Source organism: Dermacentor albipictus, chromosome 5 (assembly GCF_038994185.2).
Source record: "Dermacentor albipictus isolate Rhodes 1998 colony chromosome 5, USDA_Dalb.pri_finalv2, whole genome shotgun sequence".
NCBI classification, from domain to species: Eukaryota; Metazoa; Arthropoda; class Arachnida; order Ixodida; family Ixodidae; genus Dermacentor; species Dermacentor albipictus.
This window is the reverse complement of record NC_091825.1, coordinates 2212841-2236554: the sequence shown is the minus strand read 5'-3', so window position 1 is coordinate 2236554 and position 23714 is coordinate 2212841. Positions and strand designations below refer to the sequence as shown.

The following is a 23714-nucleotide window of genomic DNA, read 5'->3' as shown; positions in this document are numbered from 1 at the left end:
GAGACATCGTGTAGTTTAAACGTGCCATAAATTATTACGCAAATCCATGTACCTGAATTCCCAGAAGCTGAAGAGGCACCAAAACTGTCGTCCAGTCTGTCGACTTCATACATTTTCTTCACACCTCGATCATCGGAAAGAAACTTTAAACATGAACGCCGGTTTGCTTCTGTGACAGCTGTAGCTTTGCCTAGGATAAAGCGGAGCAGTAACAGACGACACACCTATCGTCTGCTCGCAATGCACGCTCCCCCCGTCGTCTTGACGTTGCTTTCCCAGCCTCGGTGGGTGGCATCGCGGGACGCGTTTACGATACGAATACGTGTTCCAACCGCACATTTAAAGCCGCTTCGCAGAAATTCTAGGTATCAAGCCGGCCAGTGGCCTTTTTCGTTGTTTTAGGTTTAGCAGAACGCCACAAATCGCCTGTTCGTTGAATAAAGCCACAGTTCTGGTTCCTGTTCTGGCGCGTTTTTAGTGACTGGTGGCATGTTGATCGAATTTATTTCACCGTATTTTTTAAGAATTACGCGTTATAACTTCTCCGTATATATTAGCACACTAACTTTCTGCATCTTTTTCGTTCCAAGCTTAACTCAGACGCCTATTTCTTGTCCTACGTGCACTAGAAGGCCTGCAATTATCTAATCTTACAAGATGACAATGGCCAGAAACTCAGTCCCCACGAACAGCAAATCAACCTGAAGTCGCCAAAAAAGACCTCGTCTTCAAAAAGAAAAAGAAGAAGCGCGTAAAATTAGCGAGACTGAAACACCGGCCGACGTGCTATGCAGTGAAGGTGAAGCAAAGAGATGCTCCGCGCAACCTTGTGATGGTGCAGTTCAAAAATTTTTTTCTCGCTTAAAACAAAATTTAATCTTTTGAATCTTTGTACATAGGTAGACAGCAAAGCATACTATCCGATGCCGACTATGCATTATTTTTACTTGGAACGCTACATTGCGAAAATGAAGCCACAAATTGAGTCAGAACGTAATTTTTTTCATATTTACCATGACATTAAGCAAAAGCTTAGGCTTTATTTCTTATACGAATATTTTTATCATCTAGTATACACACATACCAAGCCCCTATTGTCAATATATTCCTCGTGGAAACGTTACTTTCTTTTATAAAAAATATTTAAAAAGGGGCAATTGTCGACTTTTCCTTACGGCTAAAAATTATGTAAATTAAAACAAAAAGTAATAAACGACAATAGTCACGAAAGAGCACCGTCTGGCGACTATTTCAAAAAATATTCGCAGTAACAGGTCAAAGCAATAACTTTGTAGAAATTTTTCTATCTGGCACAGTTTCACTTGTGTGCGCAATCTTCAAAGCGTCCTCAGGGCATTAGAAATTTTTTTTTCAAGAAAAATCGCTTGGAAAATTACTTCGCACTTTGAGGTAAAACAGTATGATTTTTTTCAGCAGAATCGCAGATGGTCGATAAAACACCGAGTACACTTGAGATGGAATGACCCACACATATATAGATATATATATACATATATATATATATATATATTGTCATGCGGTGGTGACGTCGAAGAACACAGTAGCAAATACTGTGAAACACAAAACTAACTTTTATTGGGCGAACCTGTGCCCACGAAAACAGGCTACACTTATAGCACAACGATAGCGGCGAACATGGTCGGCGATCGTCGAAAATCTGATCAGCGGGTCAAGCGCGTCGACTTTTATAGAGCAGTCGTCGAATGTTCCTGACTAATTGTTTGGACCCGCGTGCCTTCCACAAAGTTCTACACCATTCGCACCAGGTGATAAAATCAGATAACATAAGGTTCGGCGACAACAGACAGCGCATAGATGCATCGATAACTTTCCAGAAACTTCGGATACATGCAGGCGCGTCCCGCGCTGTGCGATTACATTTGTTAGGCGGCAAAACGTGATTGCCCGATAAAGATAAGTACACGTTTCAATACCCCCCTCTTAAAAAGCATCGTCTCGATGCTACAAATATAAGAGAGCGAAACACAAAAGGACACTTATTAAACATAAGTAACAAAACAAAAAAAGAAACAAAGTCGAAAGGTAAGTTACGCGAAGCCCCAAAGTTCATTAACGCTGGTAGTACGGCTTGAGTTGCACAACGTGGACTATTTCAGGTCGTGAGCGGCGCCGCTGTGATAGCGAAATGCCGTCTGGCACGACCTCGTAGTCCAGTGCGCCAATACGTCAGATGATTTTGTACGGTCCGAAATAGCGACGCAAAAGCTTGTCGCTCAGTCCTCGTCGGCGTATAGGAGTCCAAACCCAAACACGGTCACCGGGCTGGTACTCGACGAAGCGTCATCGGAGATTGTAGTGTCGGCTGTCGGTACGCTGCTGGGTCTTGATCCGTAGGCGGGCGAGCTGTCGGGCTTCTTCAGCGCGCTTAAACGGCGCGCAGAACCAGCTTTAACGGCGTGATCTGTGTTGTTTGTTGCACCGCCGTGTTGTAAGCGAATGTTACGTACGGCAGGATGGCATCCCAGGTCTTGTGTTCGACGTCGACGTACATCGCTAGCATGTCGGCGAGGGTCTTATTCAGCCGCTCCGTAAGACCATTCGTCTGCGGATGGTAGGCCGTTGTCCTCCTGTGCCTTGTTTGACTGTATTTCGGTATGGCTTGGGTGAGCTCCGCTGTAAAGGCCGTTCCTCTGTCGGTAATGAGGACTTCGAGTAGATTGCTTTGAAGCGTGAAGGAAGATGATCCGCGCTTAAATGCCCTGGGGACAACGTCGGTGTGCCATTCCAAATATTCGACGAGGCCTTTTAGCTCCGGGTCGGCCCGTTGCTTTTCAGCGAAGTCTTCCGCGCTTATTATTCCAAGGAACGCGTTGTCATTCTCGTCATCTTGCGGCGGCGGGTAAATGGGTGCGCGTGATAGGCTATCGGCATCGGAGTGTTTTCGTCCGGACTTGTAGGTTTCAGTGATGTCGTATTCTTGGAGTCTGAGGCTCCACCGCGCCAGTCGTCCTGAAGGATCCTTTATATTCGCTAGCCAACACAACGCGTGATGGTCACTGACGACTTTGAATAGCCTGCCATAACGATAAGGGCGAAATTTAGCTGTAGGCCAAACGATGGCGAGGCATTCCTTTTCGGTCCTAGAATAGTTGCCTTCCGCTTTTGACAGCGACCGGCTAGCGTAAGCTATCGCCTGTTCGACTCCGTTTCTTCTCTGGACTAGAACGGCACCGAGGCCTAGGCTACTGGCGTCGGTATGGATTTCTGTATCTGCGTACTCGTCGAAGTGCTAATCGATCCGGCGGTATCGCTTGATCTTCCGACAGCGTTATCTATCTTGACTTCAGGTCTATGATTACGCCGTGTTGGTTCAGGAAGTCCATGCCGAGAATGACGTCTCGTGAACACTGTTAGAGGATAACGAAGGTGGCAAGGTAAGTCCGGTCATGAACGGTTATTCTTGCCGTGCAGATTCCAGTCGGCGAAATGAGGTGTCCTCCAGCGGTCCGAATTTGGGGGACCTCCCATGCAGTCTTAACTTTCTTCAACTGGGCGGCGATGTGTCCACTCATTACGGACTAATCTGCCCCTGTATCCATTAAGGCGGTAACTGCAAGGCCGTCGAGTAGCACGTTGAGGTCGGTGGTTCTTTGTCTGGCGTTGCAGTTGGGTCTTGGCGTCGGATCACGGCTGCGTCGTGTTGAATTGAAGCTGGAACGTCGCATCGTCAAGCCGTCTTGCCTCGGGGTAGTCTTGCCTTACTGACTTCGTCGGGACGGCGGCGTGTCATCATTAGGTCGTCGAGATGGTTTCTTCGTCGTCTTCGTGGGCGGCGAAGGATTCGTCAGTTCGACGAACAGCAACCGCACCTCCATCGGTTGCTGCTTTTAGTTTTCCGGATATGGGCTCGCTGACCGGCCCCAGGCTGAGCCAGTGTATGGTCGGCGCTGCGGCGAGAGGTAGCGGCCTGGTGATGGCGAACGCAACGGTCGTCGAGAGCTTCACTGAGCAGCAGCGAGGTAGTCGGCGATATCGCGAGGGCGTTCACCTTGCTGCGGGCGCGGAGCGTTGACGGCGAAACCTCGCAGTCCCATCTCCCGGTTTGGGCATCGGCGATACACATGACCGGCTTCTCCGCAGTGATAGCAGAGCGGGCGCTGTTCGGGGGCTCGCCAAACGTCCGTCTTCCTCGTGTAGGTGCGCTGGGGGACGGGTGGGCATGCTGGCGGCGGCGGCGGCGGACGACGGAATTGCGTCGTTGCAGGGCCCTGGCGTGGTCGCGGAGGCAAAGAAGGAAAAAAAAACTTTATTTAATGCCAACACTAAGGCCCAGTGAAGTAGAGCGCCTGCCCCGCTAAGGCTCGTTGTTCATCTTCCGAGTCGGAGTGAAGCCAAGCACTCCAGGAAGGAGGGGAAGGGTAAGGAAAATGAGGAGAGGTAATGGCAGTGTTACATGAGTACAGAATGTGTTCTGCACCTGCCCTTATCTCCGGACAGTTGGGGAAGTGAGCTGTGCTACGCCAACCGAAGTTGTAGAGCATTAGTGGCGTGAGAAGAGTGTTCGTTTGAACTTTGCGAAGGACATGTGCGTGTTCCGTGTGGAGTGAGGAGTGAGGTTGGGGCAAAATAGTGCGGTTTTCTTTGATGTTTTTGTAGTGTTCAGCTATTTGCGTTTTGCGACGTGGCAGCGTCTTCCACTGTCGTTGTATTTGGCCAGGGAATCGAGGGCGCCCGGAGGTTAATTTCGCGGGCACGTTGATGAAAAAACTCATTTCCCTCGATCCCAGTATGACCAGGCACCCAACGCAGGGTGATTGTAATGTTCGGTTTGCGGTTACAGGATTCTGTTAAGATGTCATGTAGGTGTGTTTCCAACAGTCGTTGTTGTATGTTGCGAATGGCTTTGCTGGAGTCGGTATAAAGGTTGATGTTACTGGAATGGTGCTTAGTTAGTAGAGAGGCTTCTTGAATGACATATATTATCGCGTGAGTCCCCAGAGTGGCTATGTTGGGAGGGTTGGAAAATGGCCCAGCTGTTTGGATGATCGGTGCTCTCTGTCCAGGTGTATATATTGCATACGCGTATGATCCCCTGTCAGAGCGTGTGGCGTCCGTGTATATCGTGATGCATTTCCTGTCTATCTGGTGATGTTTTGCTTGCGCTTGACGTCGACCGTCATGTAGGTGTGGCGTCATATTTTTTGGTATGTTTGCAAATGCAATGTTGCGTGGTAGCGGAGGGCTTTGGTTAACTGGTGTCAACTAGATAGGGGCGTTTCCTGCTCGTTTCAAGATGTCGCATCCTTGCTCCGTACAAGACAATCGCGCTACTTGTCTGTCTCGGTGTTGGTGTGTTAGTTCTGCAAAAGTGTGAAAGAGGCCCGTTTCTTGAAGGCGCTCATTTGAGATGTATATCGGTAGGCCTAGGGCGGCCTTATGAAGGGTGTTGAGTGAAGATTCGAGTTTTCGTGTTTGTGTTTGTGTCAGTGTTAGGAATGGGGCGGTGTACAGAAGCCTACTATACACGAGCGCAGTCACGAGCTGTGTTGCTTGTTCTTCTCTCAGTCCGTGTTTTTTGCTAATGATTCTTCGCATTAGGTGCGTGAGATTTCGGCAGTCTTTTTGATATTGTATAACGTTAGAATTAGCATTGTTGTTGTGATTTATGATAAAGCCGAGTATTCGGCACGATGTAACTTTTGGAATCTGCTTGCCTAATAAGGTGAGTTTTATCAGGTCGTTTGTTTTCTTTTGGTAATGTCTTCGATTCATGAGGAGAAGTTCCGACTTTTCTGCTGAAGGTTCGAGTCCGGCTTTATGTAAGTGGTTAACTATGGTCTCGACGCCTTTCTGGAGGGTCGTTTCGACGTTCCCTGGAGATCCGGTTTCGCACCATAGGGTAATATCGTCGGCGTAGAAAGTGTGGTGAAGGTCAAGGATTGTGGATAGCTGCCTTGATAGCGCTGTCATGCAATGATTAAAGAGGGTGGGAGAGTCGCGGAGAGGTTCTTGCTTGGCGCCCCGCATCAGGAAGCGGACTTTTTTCTCCTCTGACATTTCCGGGTCGGCGTGCCGGAAAAGACGGGCCATCTCCTCCGTGAAGATCGCGATCGTCTCGTTTGGCAGCTGCACTCCTGTTTCTAGTAGTGCTTGGGCTCGCTCTTTTCGCACGACGCTGTAAACGCTTGCAAGAAGCCGCTTCGGAACAGGTCGCACGTCATTAAGGTGGCTTCTCGATTCTCGAACCAGGTCCTGGCGGCATCTTCCAGTGCGAAATAGACATGCCGCAGCTTGTCGTCACTGTCCCAACTGTTAAACGTAGCGACCCTCTCATACGTTTCGAGCCAGGTTTCCGGGTCCTCGAATGTTGATCCGCGGAACGTGGGAGATTCCCTGGGCTGCTGCAGCATGATGGGGGACGCTGGGGTTGCCATTGGGGTTGCCTTGGCCACAATCTTGGTCTTCTCAGGTAGAAGTCCATGCTCCGGAGCTGTTGAAGACGGTGGCTTGCTCGATGCTCGGGGACTACGTTGGTGGTCTCTTTGCGGTCCGGGCTTGGACCACGGCTTGTCGGGTGCGTCCGGTACATGAACGAAAAGCACCTCCACCAGATGTCACGTGGTGGTGACGTTGAAGAACACAGTAGCAAATACTGTGAAACACAAAACTAACTTTTATTGGGCGAACCTGTGCCCACGAAAACAGGCTACACTTATAGCACAACGATAGCGGCGAACATGGTCGGCGATCGTCGAAAATCTGATCAGCGGGTCAAGCGCGTCGGCTTTTATAGAGCAGTCGTCGAATGTTCCAGACTAATCGTTCGGACCCACGTGCCTTCCACAAAGTTCTAAACCATTCGCATCAGGTGACAAAATCAGATAACATAAGGTTCGGCGACAACAGACAGCGCATAGAAGCATCGATAACTTTCCAGAAACTTCGGATACATGCAGGCGCGTCCCGCGCTGTACGATTACATTTGTTAGGCGGCAAAACGTGATTGCCCGATAAAGATAAGTACACATGTCAATATATATATATATATATATATATATATATATATATATATATATATATATATATATATATATATATATATAAGCTCTTGCACGCCACGCGCGCACAAGGACCATGCTTCGAATCCGGGTACCACGCCATTTTCTACCACCTTAACAAAAGAATAAAATCGGCGGGATGATACAATTGCACAAACAGGCCTGGAGTGCGGCTTGACCCTGGTGACCAGCACCGGTAACGCACTCCCTCGCCAGACCGGGATTGGCCAACCTCGTGCAGTACTTGGCTGCAACCTCCTAAATGAATACAACAATCAAACACCGGCCCTCCGTCCCCAGCAGATCCGAAGCAACTAACTACGGTGGCGGTCAGTCCTGTGACACAGCAGAGGGTGCTAAGAATCCTTGGGTCTGAACAGGACGAAATTGAAATCTGAACCTGGCAACGTTTAACGCTAGAACGTTATCTAGTGAGGCGAGTCTAGTAGTTCAGTAAAGTGGAAAGTTGGGCTAGTTGGTGAGTGATTATCGTACCTTGCTGGTGATGCAGCGCACTGACACGGACCCAGTGAAAACAAACAGGAAAAGACGACACTCGCTGCACTCGCAACTATTTTCGAAAATAGTTGAAAAATAGTTGCGTGCGCAGCGAGTGTCGTCTTTTCCTGTTTGTCTTCACTGTGTCCGTGTCAGTGCGCTGCTTCACCAGCAAGGTATGATGAGTCTAGCAGTGCTATTGGAGGAATAAAAGTGCAGTAAATCGGATATAATAGGGCTCAGTCAAGGACAAAAGAAGATATACAGTGCTAAAAAGCGAGCCCGTGTTGTGCTTCCGGGGCTTATCGGAGAGAGGAGAACGAGGAGTGGGATTCCTGGTTTTAACGATATAGCCGGTAACATACAGGGATTCTATTGCATTTACTAGAGGGTGGCAGGTCTTGTTGTGAAACTTAATAAGAGGTACAAATTGAAGGTCTTACAGCTCTACGCCCCTGCATATAGCCATGTAGACCAGGAAGTCGGAAGCTTCTGTGAAGACGTGGAATCGGCGATAGGTAAAGTCAAAGCAAAATACACTATACTGATGGGCGAATTCAATGCCAGGGTAGCCAAGAAGCAGGCTGCAGACAAGTCAGTAGGGAATATGGCATAGGCTCTAGGAATAGCAGGGGAGAGTTATTAGTAGACTTTGCAGAACAGAATTATATGCGGATGATGAGTACCTTCTTCCGCAAGCGGGATACCCGAAAGCGTGCGTGGAGGAGCCCGGATGGCAAGACAAGAAATGAAATGGACTTTATACTCTGCGCTAACCCTGGCATCATACGAGATGTGGACGTGCTCGGAAAGGTGCACTGCAGTGAGCCTAGGATGGCAAGAACTCGAATGAGCCTAGACTTGAGGAGGGAACGGAAGAATCAAGGAATTCCGGTTCAAGCTACCGAACAGGTATTCAGCTTTAACTCAGGAAGGGGACCTTAGTGCTGAAGCAATGAACGACAATCTTATGCGCATCATTAGGGAGTGTGCAATCCCTTACAAAAAAAATTGTTGAAAGGTTATTGAAATATCATTGGTCAACGTCAACAAATGACCTTGAAAGATCATTGGGGAATTGTTGAAACATCATTGAGGAAATTGTTGACAAGTGTTGATAATTGGCCCGCGACATTTTGTCGAAACTTCATTGTGGCCTCTCAATTTGAAAGATCATTGGCATATCGTTGAAACGATGGTGTATTTCACTCTTGAAAGCCCATTGAAACAGTGTTGAAGATGTGTTGTTTGTCAATGTTGAAAGCCCATTGGGGTATTGTTGAAATGTGTTCTTTGTCAATGTTGAAAGCCCATTGAAGCATTGTTGAAGCTCAAAATTGAAAACCCATTGGGGTATTGTTGAAATGTGTTGTTTGTCAATGTTGAAAGCCCATTGAAGCATTGTTGAAGCTCAAAATTGAAAGCCCATGGAGGTATTGTTGAAATGTGTAGTTCGTCAATATTGAAACCCCATGGAAGAATTGTTGCAGATCTGTTGAACATCAACACAAATTACGTTGAAAGCCCTTTATGCCCCACTGGGTATTTAGCAGTTTAAACCTGCACTTACCTTAAAATACTGCTGAGCTATGTTGCATATAATTACCTTTGATGTCACGGTGGTATGTCTGCTATGAGAGGATAGGGATAAAATTTAAATACAGGCATTTTGTACCGCAGGCCTCTGTCACCCTGGGCTCAAAAGCATGCTCCTAGATTGCCTGTAATAAACCATATTGTAAAACTGCTAGCAGTACTGTTATGCCACTTTTTTCAATTGTCAGAGTGAATGGTCCTCTGAAAAATCAAGAGTGTTGAACTGATGCAGACAAAAACCATTTTTCTAGGTGAACTGTTTATTTGTAACCACACATCTGTGTAAATGTACAACCATTTGTAGTTTGAGATCAGAAACTTCTTAAAAACTATCGCACAGTACAAACTTCCTGCAGCTTGACACCATAACAAAATTGAATACTGAAGATGTAGTCAGTGTGGCTCTCAAGTAAAACACATTTACCAAAAGAAATAAATTTTAAAAAATAAATGCCTAAATAAAAAAATGTACAAGCGGACTGACATGACTGTAAATAAGAACACTCAAAAAAGGTACTTGCTTTCTCTATTAGGTAGCCAGTGGTACTATAACCATGGCACAATTTGCTTGTGCCCACAGCACTCAACTGAGACCTGATATGCAGGGTGGTTATCTTTAAGTTTCATGGAACTTATTGAAGACTGACTGTTGCAGCTAACATAATTCTAGATACAGAGTGCAAAACATTACTTGCATGAGAAACAAGACACCATAGTCAGCTGATTAACAAAAACTCAGTTCCTAATAAAGTTTTTACGAATTGTAGCCGGTAATTTTACAAGGTGTATGCACTTAGAATGAATTTCCAGAATGACGCTAGCAACGAGACACATGCCATCAAACTGGCTGTAGAAATGCACTGCTGTAGCACTTACTTTTTTTTAACAAAACGCACTGTTATGCATCGAAGCACAAAAGTAACCGGAATGCCCATGTATTTCTCTCACATTTATGGAAAAATTTCGAAACTGGTGTCATCTTGGAAATTAATTTCAAGTGAATGTCTTGAAAACTCACTGGCTACAATTTGCAAACTGAAATATGTGCTGTGATGTTATAAGTGAATTAATAAATTTATGACAATCAGTTTAATGTTTTCATTTCTTGTGCTAGTAATGTCCACCTCTGAATAATCCAGCTCAAGAACAAGAATTACGCTACCTGGCAGACAACTTAAATATCTGTAAAACTGAAAAAGGATCACTGTACAATCCTTATATGTTGGTTGAATGGTGTGCGCCAATTTCAGTAAACCTTACATACTTTTGAAACATGGCAATCACAATAAGTGATGCTTATGGGAGCAGTTTATTATGCTGCATTGCTGTTGCATGATCCAGTTGTGTTTTCTGCCATGATAACGTTCCTGCACAGGTAATTCCATATCAAGCGACTTATTCATATTAACTGCTTCAGATATTCATATGAAACAAAGACAGCTATTAGAGATGTGCTGGAATACAGCAAAGTTGCTCCTTGTGCGAGTTCCATTTCAATTTTATTCGCTGCCACAAAAAATAACGAAAGAATTCAGAAGATATGGTTTTATGTAAACATGAAAGGCACATCATCGCCATTACTGGAGATGTTTCGTTGCATATTAAATTTAAGCCGACTTATACCTATTAATTTTACTCATGTATTTTAGATAGCAATAAACCATTTTTACAAAGTTATGTAAAATGCCGTTTTTACTGAACTCTAAAAATGGCACAGATGCACTTGCAGGTACGCGATTCCATGCCGAATTGACAAGCATTTTTTTGACACCGCACATATATCTGAAACATTGCCATATGTTTACTAGAGTTCGAAGCTCGTTACCCACTTTTATTTATGTTTGCCAGATATTTTGTAGCATTTTAGGTGACAGTTTAGTTTTCCTCTTCAGCTGAGCTAGAGGACATCAAATGTCCTCTAGCTTTTCATTTTTTTTTCAAATGCTTCAAATACTTTTTTTTTCAAATGCACATTGTATTGATCAAGGCCTTCATGGTGTGCGTGGAAATACAGTGAAGTGATGAAACTGCCAAAATAGCCAATTTTTCAAATATTTGAATACTTCAATTGCTTTTGGCACCGGCAAAAATGAGTCAAATTGCAATCCGTTAGTTTTTTTTTTCATCAGAAAAAATTCACAGGACAGAAATTAAATACAGAATGGTAGCCCAGGTGACATAGTATAGCAGAAAAATATATGAAGCTCTGAAGGTTCAGCTGATCGCCTGTAAAAAAAAAATTTTAATCTTTTGCAAGAAGCTTCATGTTCAAGGAAAAAACAGCCTTCGTAGTAGGCGAAAAAATGTGATACATTATTGGATAGCTCTACATGTCTGCTATGCATGTGTGAAGTTAAAAAAGGCATTTTTAAATGCGAGAAATTCTTTTTTGAAATTTTGTCAGCACCGACTTTTCTCTGAGGTGCGCACAGCTTGCTGGCCGGGAATGCAAACGACAAAGCCGGCTTCGTATGCAACACAGATGACAAAGAAGCGGTGTTAGGGTCTGCATTTTATTGCCAAGGGACACATGCTCTAATGCAACGAGGCTTGTGTTTGGTGTGGGCCAGGTAAACCATACAGCCATTGCACATAAAATATCAATACGAGGTCTGTTAGAAGAGTATCGAACCTTTGGCTGAAGAAAAAAAACTGGCATAACTGAAGCGTTGGAAACTTAATCACCCTCAAAGTAGTCTCCTTGGGAATCCAGCCACTTCTCCCAGCGGTGCTGCCATAGTTAGAAGCATTCCGAAAAGGCCTCTTTCCAAATGGACTTTAGCTCAGCTGTCGTTGAAGCCATAATGTCTTCTCTTGTCTGAAATCACGCTTGTTTCAATGACCCCTTGATTTTGGGAAACAGCCAGAAGTTGCAGGCCGCCATATCAAGAGAGCAAGGAGCCTGTCGAACTACAGGAGTCTGGTTTTTCGCCAAAAAAGTCTGAATCAAGTGCGAGAAAAGCATTGTCATGATGGATGTGCCAATTTCCTGTTGACAACTTCGGTATCTTGCTCCATACAGCATCACATAGGCCATGGAGGACATCCCTGTAGTAGTCTTTAGTGATTGTTTGACCCTGTGGTGTGTATCCGTGGTGTACCACACTGCGGGAGTCAAAGAAAGCAGTGAGCAACACTTTGACGTTGCTGCACACTTAGCGGTCTTTGGTTGGCGACGTGGAATGCTTCCACTGTAACGACTGGGATTTGGTTTCTGGGTCGTAAACATACACCCAAGACTTGTCACAGTGATTATGGTGTGGAATGCTTCCACTGTAACGACTGGGATTTGGTTTCCGGGTCGTAAACATACACCCAAGACTTGTCACAAGTGATTATGGTGTTCATGAAGTTGGGGTCACTGTTTGTGGAATCCAGCATGTCTGTGAGACTTCAACACGAAGTTGCTTTTGCTCCACCATGAGCAGCTTGGGAACGAATTTCGGCGCAACTCTCTTCATGGCCAAATCTTCGGTGATAATGGAATGTGGATAAAATGTGCTGATGCCCACCTCTTCCGCAATTTCTTGGATAGTTACACTATGGTCCCGCATCACCACGGGGTTCACTTCGGCAATGACCTGGTCATTTCGGCATGTTGATGGCCGACTGGAGCGTGGCTCGCTCTCCACCGATGTGTGGCCGTCTTTATACTGGTTGTACCACTCCTTAATCTCTGTGCTGCTCATAGCATAGTCACCGAAAGCAGTCTGAATCTTCCGGATGGTTTCCACTTGGCTGTCGCCCAGTTTCTGGCAAAATTTGATGCAGTAGCACTGCTCCAGTCGCTCTGCCATTTTCCGTGCAATAAAAAACCGACGAGAACACTGTACTACCTCATTCAAACGATGCGTCTCAGCAATTCACGATATTGGCAGGTGGGAAAAAATTCGTGCATGCGCACAAAGGTTCAAGGGCGGCTGATGAAAACGTGCTTGTTTCATATTCATCAGGTGTTCGCAAAAAAAGGTCGAATACTTTTCTAACAGACCTCGTACGTAATAAATATGTGAGGGAATCCTGCAGTGCTAAAAGATATGTTCCATGCAGTTTAGAAAAAGAAATATCAGCTATTATGTAGACAGTAAATCCAGAAAGAGCACTGATATTGTTCATACAAAGCATCTTAAAGGGCATGTCGTATTGCAATGAAACATAGAGGGAGCAGGACACTTTGTGCCCTGCTCCCTGAAGCCCAATGATGATGCAAGTAGAAAACACCTTCATAATTCAGACTGAAAACCTACATGAGTATGAACAAATTCTTGTGGTGTTGTTTGCTACCACTGTTTCAGAGCTGGAACATGCTCATCTATGAAAGTCATATGTGCCATGTTAAGTCTGATGTGGTCAGACACCATTGGCGACCACTTTTTGCATTCAAGTTAAAAAAATACGAGTTGAGACTGCAGCCGCAGCGCTTGATGTCACCTGCTTTCGTAATGATAAAAAAGGCAGTCAGTTTGTTGAGTAGTTCTTGTGGCTAATATATTAACAACCTTTCCTTGCTAGATGACATGGCTTCATATATTCATGCTGTATGTGTGATCCACAAATGAAGATTATAAAAAATAATTTATCGCACTTAAAGAATAATAACTTTTTGTTACTTGTCACATGCATAGCAGACATGTACGGCTGTGTAGTGATGGGTGACACATTTTTGTGCCAACCACCAAAGCTAATTTTTTACCTTCAACACGAAGCTTGCAAAAAATTTCAACTTTAGTTTTTTTAGCTTATCAACTGAACCTCCAAGGCTTGAAATATTTTGCAGCTATACCAAGTCAACCAGTCTGATTTTATATTCGTTTTGTGCCTTCTGTATTTCCCTACGTTAGAAGAAAATTCAAACTTTGCAAATTTTGGCAGTCACCACTTCAGTCTCTTGACATGAACACCATCTGAATATCTGGATCATACAATTTCCCTTTCAGAAGAAACGTGTATCAGTGGCTTCTAGCTTAGCTGGGCAAGAACAATAAATTTTTGCCAAAATTCAAAAAAATTTTTGTGAAGGAAAATAAATGGGGAGCAAGAGTTCGGAGCATCAACTATATCTGTGATGGCCAAAAAAACGCTGGTTGGTTGCCCTGGAATGACTTAAGAGTATGTATGAAAGCAAATTTTCTCGAACATTTTCTCGCTGTACCTACTCAAAATCAAGCAAACTTGAAATGGTTTGCCATAATGGAACAGTTCTTGAAAAAATTGTTGGGTGGTTTGGCATGAAATGACTTAAGATACTTAAAAAATATATTAATAAGGAAACACTATCCTTACTGGAACCATATCAAAAACTAACATAAAAATGTAGTGAACTATAACAAAGCACAGCACTTGTATTCTGGATTGAGCAATCCAATGTGGGCTTCTCAAGAGACTAGCATAATTAACATAAATAATATTAACATAAAAATGTCAAGCCATAGAAAGGCACAACATTTGTATGCTCATTTGAGAAATCCAAATTGGGTCCTTCAGGAGACTAACATAAAACATAAGAATGTCGAGAGTTACAAGAGCACAACACTTGTGTTTTGGTTTGAGCTGTCCAACTTGGGCTCTTCAGAGGTGAAGGGGCAGGGGCAGTTGCTTCAGGGGCAGGGTCCCATGCGAGAAGCGAGGCCAGAGTTCTTTACATAGGGCATGTTGGTACCAGGAAATTTGCGACACGTGAAGCCTGCAAAAACAAGCCAGAACAAGTTTTAAAAAGCAACTTCCACATGCAAAAGAATGGCATGCAATATGCCCTCGTTATAATGAAATTGATTTATGTATTTGTGTTGCTTTATTCCAATTTTCCACGGGTACAGCTGTACAGCATGACCATTTAAATTTATTTAGTGTGGCACAGGACTCCACTAAGTGTCAAATGCAGGAAAGGGCAAAGAGGAACAAAACACTGTAGCAATATAACTTTATGAATATCTTCAATGTCAAAGATGTGAACTTTGCTTGCTGAGAAACAAAATGGTCAAAAAAATTCATGTCGTTCATAAATAAACCTGAACTGACAACTAAAATTATTTCTTGTAACTTCATAATTAAAATGTGCAGCACTTCACTGCTTTTCCATGCTCCAAATACAATAGTGTCATGTCACTAGAATTGAGTGTAGCTTCATTTGATGTTAGGTTTCCTGAGTTCACAAGCAATCGGAACGTACTTCTCGCCTTACAATGACTTAGGACTTTCTACATTAAAGAAGACACTGCTTACAGCGAAGTATTGTTTTGTGCCTCAACGACTGAATTACTGTTATAATGAGGATTCCGTGTAGTTGTGCACCAAGCTGCTTAGCATGACACATGCAGAATGTGACAGATACGAAGAAATGCTGTCTTTTAAGAGCCATATGCCATAGGACTGACTTCTTTAACCCTTTTAGAGTTCACTGCCATACATCGGTGGCTGTGACGGAACGTTCTGAAAAAATATGCCTTTTCAGAACAAAGTGTTGCCTAGCATCCCACTGGAGGTGCTGCAACCTTCTGAGACTTCTAGAAAGTATTCTTATAGTGCTGTCGCTCCTTGGGTTTCTCCCAAACTGATTTTTCACTTAGCTCCTTGGTGTCTGTCATTGCACTAATTTGGGAGTGTTGCCACAAGTTTTTGTAAGTTTCATTACACAAAAAACTATGCTGCTTTATCTTGCATAAAAAATAAAACAAACTGCAAATACTGAAATGGTATTGCCACTTTATTGTTATTTAAAAACATTATTTACCAGTTTATTTTCTCGGAAAGTCGCCCTGAAGAACTTAAATCTGCAATAAAAATATTAAGGATGCGCAAAAAGTGATTTTTGAGACTGAACCGAATAATGCCAGAAGCAAATCAAATATTGGATAGCTTCTGAATAATGAACAGCTGATATCACAATGTAAGATGAGGTTCACATACTAGTATTCTTAAAGTTAGCAAGTTTCTGTCATTGTTATGTTATGAAGAGCTGTTTATTAAAAGCACAAATGGAGCAGCAAAAAGTTTCTTCACATGCACAGGACTCTTCAGTAAGCATAAATGATTGCTGTACAGCCTCTAAAGTACAGCTACTTTAGTAACGTAGCCTGGTCTGCTATTCTTACAAGTTCTTACGTTTTATGTCTATAATATGTTATTGGAGGTGAAAATTTACCGTACTTTGGCTCTAATTTCATGTTTTATTGGTGTTTCAAAATATTAGAATAATACTCACATTTACAAATAGTGACCATTCAAAGACTAAATTGAATGGGACACTATTCAATTCGAAAGTTTTGAGTATGTGCACACCACAAAAGATATATAACTCCTAAATTAGAGGCATATTTCTCCCCAAAATGTGATCCTCAACGGGCTAAACAAGAGCGACAGAAAAGCCCATTCATCTTTTTGATAAATTTAAGCCCATAATCTACTTGGCAATGGTTCATAACCCTGTTATAACCCTGTTGACAGGTATGTGAAGTAAGGAAGCAGGAAACAATTCTAATAATTTCAGAATGGGAGTAGTGGACATGTCCGATGGTCTGTAAGAAGCTTTATACATTAGGCCCCAAGAGCCTATTCTCCATTTATTGAAGTATATGGGGAAAAGCCACATAATATTTTTTTCATATCTTAGAATACAAAGTGATAAAGTGCATGTTAATAAATACGAGTCATAGGTTAGGTGCTTAGAATAAGTAAGCATCCACTAAACATAGTACTGTTGACAGTGAAGCTGGCAACTCTGTCCCTGTTGTTTCTTTGATTGAAACTACCAGAAGAAAATTGCCACACCACTCAGGTTCCCTCTGCTGAAAGGTTTCTGTGTCGGATCACATGGACCTCCTTCAAGATAGGAGCAACTTTGATTTGATGTGGTCTGTTAAAATTGGTGAAACTACTGTTTCACATCTCAGAACATGGAGAGCTGTTTTGATTTTTGCAATTTGGTGAACATGCTCCTGCTCGAGCTGAGCAGTAACCACACTTGAGCATAGCTTCTCCACAATTCGTGTATTAGAATAACACTTTCAGGCTACTTAACCATGTCCTCCATGCCAAAAGATTTGGAGCGTGCTTCACAGACAACTATTCCTTGCAATGACAGCCAAGTAGCACTGCTAATGCACAAATGCAGCTCATTTTATTTGGTGGAGATGCTAAAAACTTTCGGCAGTGAAGGCAGCTTTTAAATTTTAGAAGCATTTGAGTATGGCGGCATTAGGCACTTAAGATCATATGAACAGTCATTCCAAATGGTAGGCTATTGTAGCACACAACTGCACACACGGGCTACATGAAAGTCGTTTGTTATGCCAATGGCAAGTTCATAATTTTAGAAAAAAATGTGAATGTAAAAATGCAACCGGAAAGGATATATGGTACTTGCCTATAACAGCACTGACCCTGATGGGGTCAATAGCCTCTGTTGCCCCTTGGTGTTATTTCCAAAGCCCAAATGGCCCATGAGCTCCTCCTCTGTGAACACATGGTGAAGCAAGGCCCTTGCAAACTTTCCTGGTCCACCATGGCAGGCCATAGTAAGCTGGGCCAGGATAACCTTCTGAATGTGCACTCTTACAGCCTATGTGAACCTGCATGTTTAGGTAAATGTTAGCAAAACAGTTTTAAGCCTTTCAAGTACATTCACACAACAGCCCTACTGCAAATAAATTACAAAAGTACCTGTTGCAAATCTAGAACGCTAAACTTGACTTCTTACAAGCTTCTGATGCTGTCTGGATGCCACATGTTTCAAAAAAACAATCCAGCACAAAGAATAATAAACCAAAGTATCCAAACATCTAGTACTTGAAAAAGGGGAGTACCAGCGAAACACAAATGACACGCACACAAGGAAACGGCATTAGACATGGACGGACATTGGGACGGACCAGCGTTCGTCCCTGTCTAACGCCTTTTCCATGTGTGCGCGTCCTTTGTTTTGTTGGTACCCCCCCTTTTCAAGTTCATCATGCACCAACTGGCCCAAGAGCTTGCGTTAATGCACATCTAGTACTATTTATTGTGATTACCATTCTTGGGATACTTCATATTTTCAGGTGTTTGTCTCGATTGTCCCATCCATTTGTGTGAATATGTAGCCCATGGTCTAATGGGGAGATTGGGCTGCTATGTTTAGGGAAGAGTTCAATATCAACCGTTGGAACAGCTTAGGTGACTGGGTATGCGACCCTGGGCATATGCCACTTTTCAATGAATCTCTTTCACGCTATCTTGAGCATATGCTGCTACTTGTGTTGGCAAGCAGCATTAGGAGCTCGAAGTGGGACATGATTGTCGATCATTACTAAGATTACCACTACACATCACGTTCGCTTGCTGTGCTCAAGTAATGCGAGATTCCACTCCACTGTATGAAATGTACATAAGCCGCAAGGACAGTAAATTAAATCTCAATAAAATTAATCTACTCGCAACGCACAGGCTGCACAAGATCACGGTGTGAACTCAGAAGTTTGTGGACAGTCAGTTGATGTCCATGTCAGGGACCTCTAGGGAGACTCGGTCATTTCCTCGATGTGCATCATCGTGCCGTCACACATTGTATTACAATTCTGTCTCGTTGTACCACTAATAGTCATCACGTATCACAGAATTCAAAATATAAATAGACACTTATATCTACTGTTTATTTAATCTTTACGGAAAATACTTTGAGCATGAGTTTTTGCAGAGATCATGAATTCTACCGCTTAAAGGAGCACTAAAGTAAAATTAAATTAATTAAATTTTGGCGTTTTAAGTGCCAAAACGACAATCTGATGTTTAAGCTTGTTTCACATGCAAGCGATTCAGCGAATGGAGCGAACAGCGGCGCGGTGCTGCGAAGCTTTTCGCGAAGTTTCGTTTCACATGCATTGCCGCGGCGCATTTTCCGCTGCTGCGAATAGCAATGTTGCTGGCATAAAACACAGGACTTTCAGCCAGTTTCGGTAGTTTGCGACTACCAACATAAGCATTGCTTTGTCCCTGCCTCTCAAATTTTTATTTTATAAATACATATCCTGCGCTTAGCAATTTAACAATTCGTTGAAAAGCTCTCTTGGCATGTTGCCTGTACCACGCGTAGCAAGTAAATAAACATCGTCCTATGCGCAGGCTTTCCAGAACTAATCCTCCGATGGTCAAGTGTCGAAGTGGGCCATTCGGAAGCAGTGCTGCCGCTCTGCCGCTGCGATGAAATTCCAACTTGCCCGAACCTTGCCGCTCCCGCCACCGCTTGAAACCGATTTCTGCGGCGCGGCGGCAGGATTTGCAAGCATTTTCGCTTGCATGTGAAACAGGCTTTAGGCACGCCATAGTGGGGAACTCTGGATTAATTTTTACCAAATCAGGCTGCAAGGTACACGGGCAGTTTTGGATTTCACCTCCATCAAAATGCGGTTTTTTGATCCTGTGGCCTCGTGCTTAGCGGCGCTGTGCCAACACCCCTAAGCAACTATGGCAAGAAAGCACTAAAGAGAAAAATTATTTTAGATATATCTGTAAATGACCTTTCTACAATTCAAGAGATTCACTCGTACCGTGACAAGAGGCTGAGTAAATTGTAAAAGCAGCTAGAGGAAAGATTGGTGGCAGAGCTGCCTTGAAGTTACCACACCCGCTTGCTATGACGTCATGGATTTTGATGATGTCTGTTCAGGTGCAGCAATTTTTTTTACACATGTTCTTCATCGTATTCCAAAAACTTAAAATAAAAACCGTCAGGAACTTTTACTGAAACAATACAACCCAAGTTTGTAAAAATACTTGAAATCCACGATGTGACAATGAGATGTCAGGACAAAGATTTTGGGGCGATACTCAGAAAATTGAACGTTGAGCTTTATTTTCTCTAATAATCAAGCAATTACCAAGAAATTTACAGAAATAGATATTTAAAATGATGCTTTATTTTAAATTCATTTAGGGTGTCATTAGTGTCCCCTTAATACAAAACAAGGAATGCACTTAGCTGCGTGATAGGTTAACATGCATCACTGGTTCTCATTAAGGTAGGATTATCAGTATAGCAATGGGCATGCACTGGCTGCTCCAGAGGGGAGCCCTGCCACTTCCCCTCAACCTCCCAATTTCCAATTTTTTTATGAGCAGTGATGCAATTTCTGTATCCTAACGAGGCATAATGCCAAGGAGATTCATGCTATGCTGGCTAAAGTATGTGGTGACCGGCACTTCACACCGTCCAGCTCGGCATCAATCGTTTTGGAATTTGGCCCTTGAAATGCAGAAAGCCCTGATCACTGCTCGTTCTTCACCCAACTTTCTCAAAGGGTGCTGCTGTTCTGGTTTGATACCTCTAGCAGTGCACTGCTTCATGACATAGGTCATACCTTCGTTCTGGTAAAACTAGAAAGATGTGCACTCACGTAGACCACTAATGTCCACACTAAGTTTCTGAACGCCCCTCTCATATCAGGCATATACCCTGAAGAAGGCACATTCTATCTTTAATATGTTCACAAGTGATATTGAAATTCACTCCCAGTCCCGGTGCAGTTGCAGTCTTTCAGCTGAGTGCTTAAAGGCACTGTCTCCTAATGAAGGCACTCTGCACCAATTGATCACTGGAGCAAATGCCTTGCAGTTGCATCAGCAATGTTGTTTTTTCTGCTTCCTGCAATACATTTTCACTGCATCACTGTATTTGATCATGGTGACGCTACAGAATGGATGGCCAAAGAATTCACCTTTAGCATTCCAGCTTGGGTGTCTCTCAGCTCATTTTGAATCTGAAAAAAGATGTCAGTATTAAAATGTGAAGCCACGATGCAGCAAAAGCAACAATCAAAAGAGCTACATGGACCATTAGGCTGACATAAATGGACGGATACAAATAACTAGTCATTGAATACACTAAAGTGTGGCCGCTCTTGCCAATGGCAGTGTGAGCTTGTCAAATAATTTATTTCACATCCCTCTATTATTTTAAAAATTATTTCCATGCATCTACTGAACTGTTATGGCCACATATTAAAGGCAGCTTCTTCATATAAAACCACAGTGTTGCATTCTTTTACTCCCCGTCTACCTGATCCTACTGAAGTTTCGCTTACTCTCAAAGAAAGAATTTCACAGAACTGCTCTTTCGACAATGCATTATTCCAAGCTTGTGGCAAAGCGTTGTCATTTAGTTCACAACTATGCACTCCCCTTTCAATCTGTTCACTCTTTTGTGCTCGGATTCAAAGCAAAAATAGCTTTTCGACATAACTAGCTACTTCTATGGTCACAAGAAACAATGCTAATTATTGATGTTTATGTTGCCGATAACGCATACATGCCGCCTCGAAACCCAGTGGGACGACAAGGCAGATATGCCAGGCATCTCGTTCCTTTACTGATTTAAAAATTTTGTTAAATCAATCACTTACTGAAGTGCGAAAAGCTGCAATTTCACGAAATTACATTATTTTGAATGTTGTAGGACCTGGAGTGCCATGAAATCTGCCTTTCCGTGAATGCTAAGAGCGCCTACGCGAAGCCGTTTGGGCGAAGCACTCGATGGCGTCGAACGAAGATGAAAAAAGAAAGCTGAATGCGCGCGAACTGGTGGAAAACAAAACACACGCGGTTGGCAAGGCGTATAACTCGATGATTTCGCAGCAATCTGTGGCATCCCCCTCTATTGTATCTCACGTATCGCATAGAATCACATGTACACCCTTCAAATTCTTTATTATTATTGCGCGACAGCCTCCTCTGTGTTTTCCGATAGCGCGAACATCGGCCGCACGGAGTGTCAGAGTGGCGTTGAAGCACCGCGGAGTCACTTGATCCTGAAGGGAACAGCGCAACAGAATACATTTTCGCTGATCCCACCGCCCCCCCCCCCCTCCGTTGCTACAGCTCACTCATACGCCTTGTACATGTACTAGCGTGGCGCAAACGAAATATCTTCCGATTACAGTACAGATCGGATGGTTTCACGTCGCATTGTTTCGCGCTCATTAATAAGGCTAACTCAATCGGTGCTCGAACACCGTATCAGAAATCATGGCGTACAACATGCCCTGTTTTAGCTGGCACCACATAGCTGCCTTACGTCACCACAAGCGGAGTGCAAAGTTAAACCAGGACAAAGCTCCATGTTATATACCACGAATCTAGTGCTGTACAACCAATTCTGGCAACGGAAGGATAGTACTAGGAATGAAAACTAGAAAAGAGGCGCGCGGAAGACACGCACAAGCGCTGAAATAATTCCCGCGCTTCCGTTCACCGCGTCGATCGCAATGCACGAACAAGGGAAATTCGAAACACTCACTCACCGTTAATGTCGCCGAGTCGGAGGCGATCATGGCGATCTTCGAGGCAACAAGCCCATAAAAAGCGAGCAACACGCAGGAATTTTCCAAAGATGTCACAGCGAAGCACACAAAGAACGCAGAAAACGCAGGAAGCTCTCAAGCAAACAGCGTGCACGCACTCGCCGAAATGTGCCAAGCAGCAACAGCCCGAACGCGCAATTATACGTGTACACTCATACAAATTCACGCCTATATTATCATGAATTGTACCATTTGATAACACATTCTGTAATTTCATGTTGATACTGAACAATTGTTGCGATTTGCAAGTGTATGAAAGTTTTTTGCTTCGCTTCTTTGATGAACTACTTTCTTTAACGCAGTAACGCAGTGCACCGGCCGGAGCTAATGGGATGCGCGGGTAAAGGCGCCAAATTCAAACGTCGCAAACGCCGTGCTAATTTTTGCGCGCACAGTTTTCGTCGTTTGGAATTTTTTAAAAAAGTAATGCGTGCCGCAACCATGCGAATTGAACTATTGACCACAAAAGTACAGAAACGTCGCTATTTGTGCTTCTTATTTCGACGTCATGGCAAACTGCAGGCGGTCTGCCGTCCCATTCTTTAAACATTTGTGCGTGTGCCTCTGCGCTGTGCGAGTTGTCACCGAGAACGTATAGCAGCGCAGATTGTGCTTGTTGGCCGAGCACATTCCCAACACATTCGCCAGCACTCCGTCTAGGTCACAGAAAAGAATTTGGCCTCCATGTGAAATATGAGCATGTTGTACATATCCGCCAAGCTTTTCGTTTCGTTCTGTAGCGCGCTAACAGGTAACATCTAAGCGAAACGCACTCTGTAAAAACGATGTTCACTGCTTTCTCCGCCGCACCCGCCGTGGTGGCATAGTGGCTGAGGTGTTGCGCTACTAACCCGAGTGCTTGGGATCTAATGCCGACCGCGGCGGCTGCATTTCGATGGGGCTGAAATGCAAAAACGCCCATGTGCTGTGCGTTTGGTGCAGGTTAAAGGACCCCAGATGGTCAAAATAAATATGGAGTTTCTTACTACAGTGCGGCTCATAATCAAAGCGTGGTTTTGGCCCGTCAAACCCCAGACTTGAATTTTGTTAATGTTCCCCGCCACCTTGACCATATTTAACATGGAGGCATGCAATGCCGTTTCCGAACACTCAGCCAGGGCACTGGCCCCTTATAATGACGCCGATAGAAATGCAGGATGCGTCCAATCGTCGGTTGTTTATCACTGCTTGTAGCGACGTTTGTCTTCTCAAACTGTGTGTATATATATATATATATATATATATATATATA

General features: G+C 43.7%; 1 protein-coding gene and 1 long non-coding RNA gene across 3 annotated transcripts in view; one reads left to right on the top strand and one right to left on the bottom strand.

Annotated features, from left to right (window-relative positions):
- LOC135912382 (protein 5NUC-like) overlaps positions 1–23714 on the top strand; it is a 916167-nt gene that overhangs the window by 4075 nt on the left and 888378 nt on the right. The window lies entirely within an intron of this gene.
- LOC135912401 (uncharacterized) lies at positions 13508–22577 on the bottom strand. The gene is made up of 4 exons (XR_010567653.2): positions 22403–22577; positions 20822–20863; positions 17497–17701; positions 13508–14817 (listed from the first exon to the last, which is right to left on the bottom strand). It is a non-coding gene; the product is annotated as an uncharacterized lncRNA (long non-coding RNA).